We start from the raw sequence: 8197 nt of genomic DNA on the forward strand, positions 1-8197 counted from the left end.
CCATATAGTACAGTACACATTTCAAGTATCCATATACAATTGGTGTCACATACAATGGAAACTCGAAGATACTATACACACAAGATAAATGACTTAAACTCATTATAAACCGACAGATAAAGCCTTGTGTCCATATCTATTCATAAGTGTATCAAAGCTATGCCCCAATATCTCCTTGAAGCGGCTAAACTTCACACTTACATAGGTAGATCTCTAAAATTAATGCTACTGTGAAAAGCATAAACAAGAGACCTATTAAGCTATATATACAACCTCCTTATACAACACAATGATAGAACTACAACTTAGGATGAATAAAAGTTCTACAATCATCTAAATGAAGGAATTAATCTTATTGAACTTAAGACCCAACGTTATATTAGGCGTTAAGTTAAGATTCCCTCATTTGTGATTCTCGAGGGGCTCCAATCCTAAACCGATTGCCATCCTCTTTACATTATCTCTAGCCAAGGCCTTTGTAAAACAATCTGCTAGATTATACGTTGTACATACATAGTCAACAGTGATAACACTATCCTTGATAAGTCCTTCGATGTAACTATGCCGCACACCAATGTGTCTTGACTTACCATTATATATTTGACTATATGCCCTTGCCAAAGCAGCATCATTGTCACAATGAATTATCACTATCGGCGATATCATTTTTGGCAACAAAGGAATCTCAATCATGGGATTTTTTTAACCACTCCGCCTCTTTACTTGCGGATGATAAAGCGACAAACTCCGAAGTCTAGTCATGGAGGAATCCGCTATGCAAGTTTGTTTCTTGGAAGCCCAAGAAATAACACTTCCCCCAAGTAGAAATAACCATCCACTTGTAGAAGAGTGATCCTCTTTATTAGAGATCCAACTTGCATCCGAATACCCTTCTAAAACCGAAGGATATCCACTGTAGGATAAACCATAGTCCTTGGTTTTCCCCAAATACCTTTAGGCACGACGAATAACTTGCCAATGTTGCATACTAGGATTACTAGTATTCCTACTGAGTTTGCCTACCACAAATGCGATATCCGGCCTAGTACTCGTCATAGCATACATCAAACATCCAATCACCCTCGCGTACTCTAGTTGAGGCACGGCACTACCTTCGTTAGGTAGTAACTTCTTACTAGGATCCATGGGTGTTGATACAAAAGAGCAACCACTAACATCAAATTTCTTAAGAACCTTTTTGATGTAGTGAGTTTGAGACAAACTCAATTTACCTTTGCTTCTTTTAATTCTAATTCCTAGAATGACATCCGCCTCCCCCAAATCTTTCATTGAGAACTTAGACGAAAGAAAAGATTTAGTCAACTCAACTTGAGATAAATCAGTTCCAAATATTAACATGTCATCTACATATAAGCAAATCATTACACCATGACCATTGTCAACGAATTTGCTATATACACACTTGTCTGAATCGTTCAATTTGAAACCGTTAGACAACACTACCTCATCAAACTTTTGATGCCATTGCTTAGGTGCTTGTTTTAGCCCATACAAAGATTTAATTAATTTTCAAACTTTTTATTCTTGACCTTTGACAACAAACCCAACCGGTTGTCTCATGTAAACCTCCTCATCTAACTCTCCATTCAAGAATGCTGTCTTGACATCCATTTGATGGATCACAATATTATGATATATATATATATATATATATATATATATTATATATATATTATATATATATATATATATATAATATATAATATTATATATAATATATATATATATATATATATATATATATATATATATACTCGTAAAATTAATACTTCAACTCAAATAAAATAAGAATATTCAATACATAATTAACTCAATAGTAATAATTAGCTTTTAAATAAAGGCTTTTAAAAATAGCATGTTATTTGTTTATTGATATATGTATGGGCTTACGAAAAGGGGATTGGGCTCAAATAGAGTTTAATGATTAATGAAATTAGGTTTGGGTCCCCATACCCAACTAAGAGTCCTTTTTCTAATCTAAATAGTATTTGGGTTCCTCAAGTCCACTTAGAATCCTTTTCCAAATTTAAAAAGTATTTCAAATATTTTTCAAAGCATGCCTAAAAAATTTTTTTTAACTTTTTTAAATCATTAAAATAATTCCTTTGACTTTCAAATAGTCAACCTTTGAAGAAATAAATCATTTCAATACTAAATTATGTTTAAATATAAATATCTATACATTAAATATATTTATAAAATTCATAAATTTACGGGGGATTACATAACCGATACTTTGCAATTTTTGAAATTGAAAAAGTAGATTTGCGGGGCCTGTACATTTTTGCATGGGCATCAGATTTTATCAATATAGCCTCACTCATACATTATTGCTGCATGTATATTTATATTTGATATTGTTTAGTCGATTTGATTCCATAAGAATGCAACAAAACTTGCTTTGCTTTGCATTATTTCTTCTATATTTAATGATGTTCATAAATTGATACTCGAGCTCACTAGTCACAATAATAGCAGGCAGCGATGTCAGTTGAAGAGTGGCCCCAAACACGTGAAATAGGTAAATTGATACTTATAGTTAACTTCATACGACAGAACGACGACAATGATAAGAGGAGGAATGATAGTGTTTCTGTCTAGAAATTAAGGTTAATAGTCTGTGCTGAACAAGTCCTTAGATCCGAGCAGGGCTGGTTATCAGTTCACCGGGAACCTGCAAAACACAGAAAAACTACCCCGGGGGTTGCTCCGGGATCGCCCCTCCGACGCTCAAGTCAGTTGATGATTGAGGTAGAGAGAGAGTCTAGAGTGAGAAACTCAAGTTAGTTAGGTGAGTATTCAATACCTTTGCATTGATGGGACAAGAGGTATTTATAGTGGTGAGAGTTTCCATAAAGTGGTGTGCTGGACATGACAGCTCACTTGGGGATTGGTGATACCTTTTCAAAGGGTGATTCTGGTGGGGCCCACGATCCTTAGGTGGCGGCGCCACGCAGCATGATTTCCTTGGAAGGATTTAATGGGACCAAACATTTAGCCCCACGCCAGGAAGAGGCAGAAGAGCCGTCCGACCGGGTGAAGCCTCTTGGTGGCGTAAAGTTTTCTCATCTGACCGACCTCAGTAAGGAAAAGCCAGAAGGAGACCAGGTCGGGAAGGTGCCGACGAGGTCTGATTCGCAAGTTCAGTTGGTCCGACCTCCATGAAGTGAGATCAGAAGGATCAGTTGGTCCGACCTCCATGAAGGGAGATCAGAAGGAGACCAGGTCGGGAAGGCGCCGACCAGGTCTGATACGCTGGTTCAGTTGGTCCGACCTCCATGAAGTGAGATCAGAAGGATCAGTTGGTCCGACCTCCATGAAGGGAGATCAGAAGGAGACCGGGTCGGGAAGGCGCCGACCAGGTCTGATTCGCGGGTTCAGTTGGTCCGACCTCCATGAAGTGAGATCCGAAGGATCAGTTGGTCCGACCTCCATGAAGTTAGATCAGAAGGAGACCAGGTCGGGAAGGCGCCGACCAGGTCTATGATATTCGTAGTTCCAATTAGGTCGACCTCCATGAAGGGAGATCGGAAGGAGACCAGGTCGGGAAGGTACCGACCGGGTGCTCTTAGCCCCAAGCAGCTCGTGACCGATCAGGTCCTTGGAGAGGGAGCTGGCTCGGACAGGGGCCAAGGAGCCCATTGCTAGACCGACCACATCCGGATAGGCAGGCGTGACTCGGACAGGGGTTAATGACCCTTGAGAAGCCGACCAGATACCCTCTAATATTTGGTTTTACCGACCGAGTATGGGGAGTTGTAGAGACCTGGTCGGACAAAGGGTAATGTAGCCCCATGTGATCGACCGGGTTCCAGATGACGAGTGCAGCTCGAACAAGGGCTAATGAGCCCTGGAGATACCGACCAGGTGCCCCCGAGTACTTGGTTGTATTGGCCACGTAGAGGGGAGTGGTGGAGACCTGGTCGGACGATGGGTAAAGCAGCCCCATGTGACCGACCAGGTTCTAGATTAACGGGCACTGCTCGGACAGGGGCCAACATGCCCTGGAGAGGCCGACCGGGCGCTCCCTATGTAATAGCCCTGTTTTTAAGAGCGTTTATTTAAAGGCTAATCATAATTATTAAGTTAATTACATTCCTAAAATCTTATTTTATTTGAGTTGGAGTATGAATTATTTTGTCGTGTTGTAATATATTTATTTGTTTAATTTTATGAGGTTATTATTTCTTATTATTAGTTTACATTTTGGGTCTTATGCAACTACTCAAGTAGTGTTTGACCAATTATAAAACCAAAGTCGGTTTTTATCCTTGTTTTCTTTTTCGTCCCTTTGTCGGTTTGGAAAGTCAAGTAAAACTAACAATCTTTTTCTTACGGTTGGAGAAACTCAGAAACATAAACCCCAACGTGAAAATCCCGAAAACCCCAAAATCGTTTCTCTCTCTCCTCCCCGTCAAACCCACCGTTTCTCTCACGCTCTTCTGCAACGCGCCTTCGTCGGCGTTTTCTGAGGTTGCCGGAGATCCCGCGACACTTCTCCCTTCTCTATTTCCTCTGCTTGCAGTTTTCTCCCTCCTCTTGGTTGTCGGTGTGTCGGTTTGCCAGTGCTTTGCTTGCTCGCGGTTGGTCGGTGATGTCGCGACTGTTGCTATTGATTGCCGGAGGTTGGTCGCACAACCCTCGTTGGTGGTGCGACTGTGAAAGGGGCCCTGCTCGTGTTTCCCTCTCCTTTCATTGTTTTGTTGCTGCAGTTGTGTTATCTCCCTGCCGCGTCGATTTGTTGGTGCTGCCACCTACAGTGGTAGCGGCGTGTCGGTGGTCGGCGAAGTACCAAAGGTACTACACCGTGTTCTCCTTTCTTCGATACTAATTCTGTTTTTTTTTCTTTAATTCTAATTGAAGATTAGTGAATTGATTATGAGTTGTTGATGTTTGATGTAGTTGATAATATTGAATTATTGTTGATATGATGATGAATTATTGTGAATTGGTTATGAATCAATATATCAAAATTGATTTGTGTTTGTGCTAGTTGATTTCATAAATGGGGTTCTAATGTCTTTTCGTGAATTGTTGGTGGTAAATTGAGATTGAGGAAGCTCTTTTACTTAAGTAATAAATTAAATTGGTGTAATGTTGATTTCTGAGAGGATTTGTAATTATAAGTTCCTAAATCAGTTTACTTAGAAGGGTTGGTTTAGTTTGACTGTTTGAGTGACTGAAGTTTTACTCTCGCCACGTTGGATAGTAAGTAATCTATTGAATTGTTTATTTACTAGAGTTTGTAATTTAAATTCGTAGGATCGTTTACAGTAAGAGTGACAAGATATGATTACTGATATTACTTGGATTGGTTTATTTGATTCGTTAATTAGTGAGAAAGGATAATTGATATTACTTAATAGTATTAAAGTGAAATCATGAATTGAGTTATGAAGCGAAGAGTTATTTGAAGAGCCATGATTGTTCTTAGAAGGTTATTAGCATAAGGGTGAACATGTCAGTTTAGTTGTCTGCTAATCAATGAGTTGTAATTAGATTATTCATGAGGGATGATTTCTTTATTTAAGAAAATGGTTTATTTGAGTTAGTTTTATATAATGAACTAGATGAGAAATATTGTTAATGGTTAAAGTATTGGAATGTTGTGAGCTATCAAGAGTTAATCTATATTGCTTGGTTCTAATGATAATAGAAAGTTGTTAATCCTTAAATAATATTCATGATATCAATTAGAATAGTACGTTGTTCGATTCATTGTTAATATGATATAGAAGTTCTGGTTTTGGCTTAAATAGTCTTTATTAGCGTTTAAAGGCGACTTGAGTACCAGATTGATATAGTAATGAAATTATGTTATTGATTTTGTTTATACGATACATGAAAGTTGCTTCTACGTTGTTGATGGAAGTTCACTGAATTGTGGAAGGTGGCATACCTAATGTATAATTAGAATTCTAATTGTACGTTATCATTTTGTTAAAGTATATACATATTAATAAGTTGATTGATGTGGTAAGTTTGTGATAAGTGTTCTACTTATACTAGAATGATGTTTTAGAATTGGTTGGGGGTAATTCTATAAATAAAAGATTAGTTATATGAAAATCTGATTAGAGTTATCAATGATACTATGGGGAAGAATAGTTTGAGTAGACTGTTTAAATGGGTCAACCTCATTAATAACCTCACATGAAGTCAAAGAAAGGATTAACTAATTACTATAATAATATGAAGAGTATGAAAGTTAGATTACTTAACTATGGAGTAGATTGGTGAAGATGTGTATGATAAAGTATTTTAGTTGGATAGCTATAAATAGAATAATATAATAAAGTGATGTTGATTGATTAGAATTCGGAGGACTAAGTTGGTTTATGAGATTACTTAAGTAAGTGCAAGTTTGTGCATTACTTTAAAGTAGTTTGAGTTACATAATTAAATGCTTCTAATTAGAAGGGAGCTTGACTCGCTATGCTAAGTAAGAATATGATCCATTAATTGTGACATTTATAATGGTATTGGAATCGAACTTACGAGATAACATGGCCCATGATTGATTAGGTCTAATCGACCTTTGTTTCATGAATCTCGAGTTGTGGAATCTACGCTAACTCTCCTTAGTTAATTCTAAGAGAGAGACTTATTGTAATTATCGATGGTGTTTGATAACAATTATTATCATTATTGAGATAATCTACATAGATATCAGTGAAGTAACAGAGAAGTAGATGTAACTATCTATATGCAAAGTATGTGATGTGTGGAATCGGGTTAGTAACTCTCGCTAGTTAATTCTAGCTGAGAGACCTATTGTCACTATGGTTAGTATTTTACAGAATATGATTGGTTACTTGTGTGGTAAGTATGTTTTGTAATTGTAATTGAGTTGAATCGAAATGCATAACTATATTGGCCTCGAAATACTTAAGTGATTATAACTCTCTAAGAGAAAGCCTTGCTTGTTGTTGCAAGGATTGTCAAGGATTACTATAACTATGAAATAGTTCTAAGAATGACGATTGAGTTATGAACGATACATAAAGGAATCTGAAAGGGGAAAGTAGCCTCGTCTGAGTCGACGGATGAGGTGACATGAACAGTGCCCCATGGACTGTAACCTTGGGGGCCCCATAGGGAAACCTGCCCATTACTCTGTGGGCGATAATCGGCGATATATCAGGTAATGTGAAACCTGTGGATGGCTGATGAAATCAGCGGAAAATATACTCCGGACTAGTCCGTTATTGCCAAAAGTAAAGTGAATGGTTGGGTGACGACCCCCACTGTCGGAGTGCAAGCTTTGTCTCCTCCGCCGGTTCTCTTTCCCCATGGTTAAAAAGGAATGTCATTTCAAAGTATGAAAGTTATATCGATAATGGATTCCCGATAAGGAATCATATCGTGGTAAGTTAAAAGGTTGATTAAATGAGAACATATGAAACGTATCATTGTTAGGAGTCACCTCAGCGTGTTTGCTACCATATGATTAATGAAGTATATGAAATGTGGAACTAGAAATATAATATGTATGTTCAACAAGATTATTGCTGCTAAGCATGCTATGATGAATGTGATTGTTGAACTTATGTTGACTGTTGAGTCGTTTTAAGTAAAAGCCACCAAAGCATGTGTTACTCTTGTTTATGGGTTAGTACTCAGCTTTGCTGATGTGTGTACGTTGTTTTGTCATTCTGTGGCCTGTCACTGGGTGTGCAGTATCTTATATTTCAGTTGAAGCGTGAGTTATTCTTTTGCAAGCTGAAGCGGATACGAGATCGTGCAGTATTATATTTGTTATTGAAGTGAGGACGCTCCACTGTAATAGTTATCGTTTAATTTCTATAATATATTTTCTTTATTTAAGAATCGCTAGCAAGTGCTCCTGATTCTCTGCGGTTGTGCCCCGAAAGCGTTGAGATGTTGAGCTTTGGATTTGAAAATATTTTATTTATTAAAATTGTAACAGGTTCATTATTTTTCGCTTTAGCGTTGTCCTATTTTCAATTAAAGGAAACTCTGTCGATTTTCTGTAGAAATTCATAGAATAGAGTCTGAGAATCAGAGCATAGTTATATATATTATTTGAATAGAGTTGGGAATTGAATTCCACACTCTCCGATGTAGTTCGGTGAGTGTGATGGTAATAGTTCGGGTTATCTCGACTAGAGTCTCTTTCGCTGTGCTTAATCCTTTGTAAGCTGGTCGGGAAAAT

This window comes from Beta vulgaris, chromosome 3 (genome assembly GCF_026745355.1).
Source record: "Beta vulgaris subsp. vulgaris cultivar EL10 chromosome 3, EL10.2, whole genome shotgun sequence".
Lineage (NCBI taxonomy): Eukaryota > Viridiplantae > Streptophyta > Magnoliopsida > Caryophyllales > Amaranthaceae > Beta > Beta vulgaris.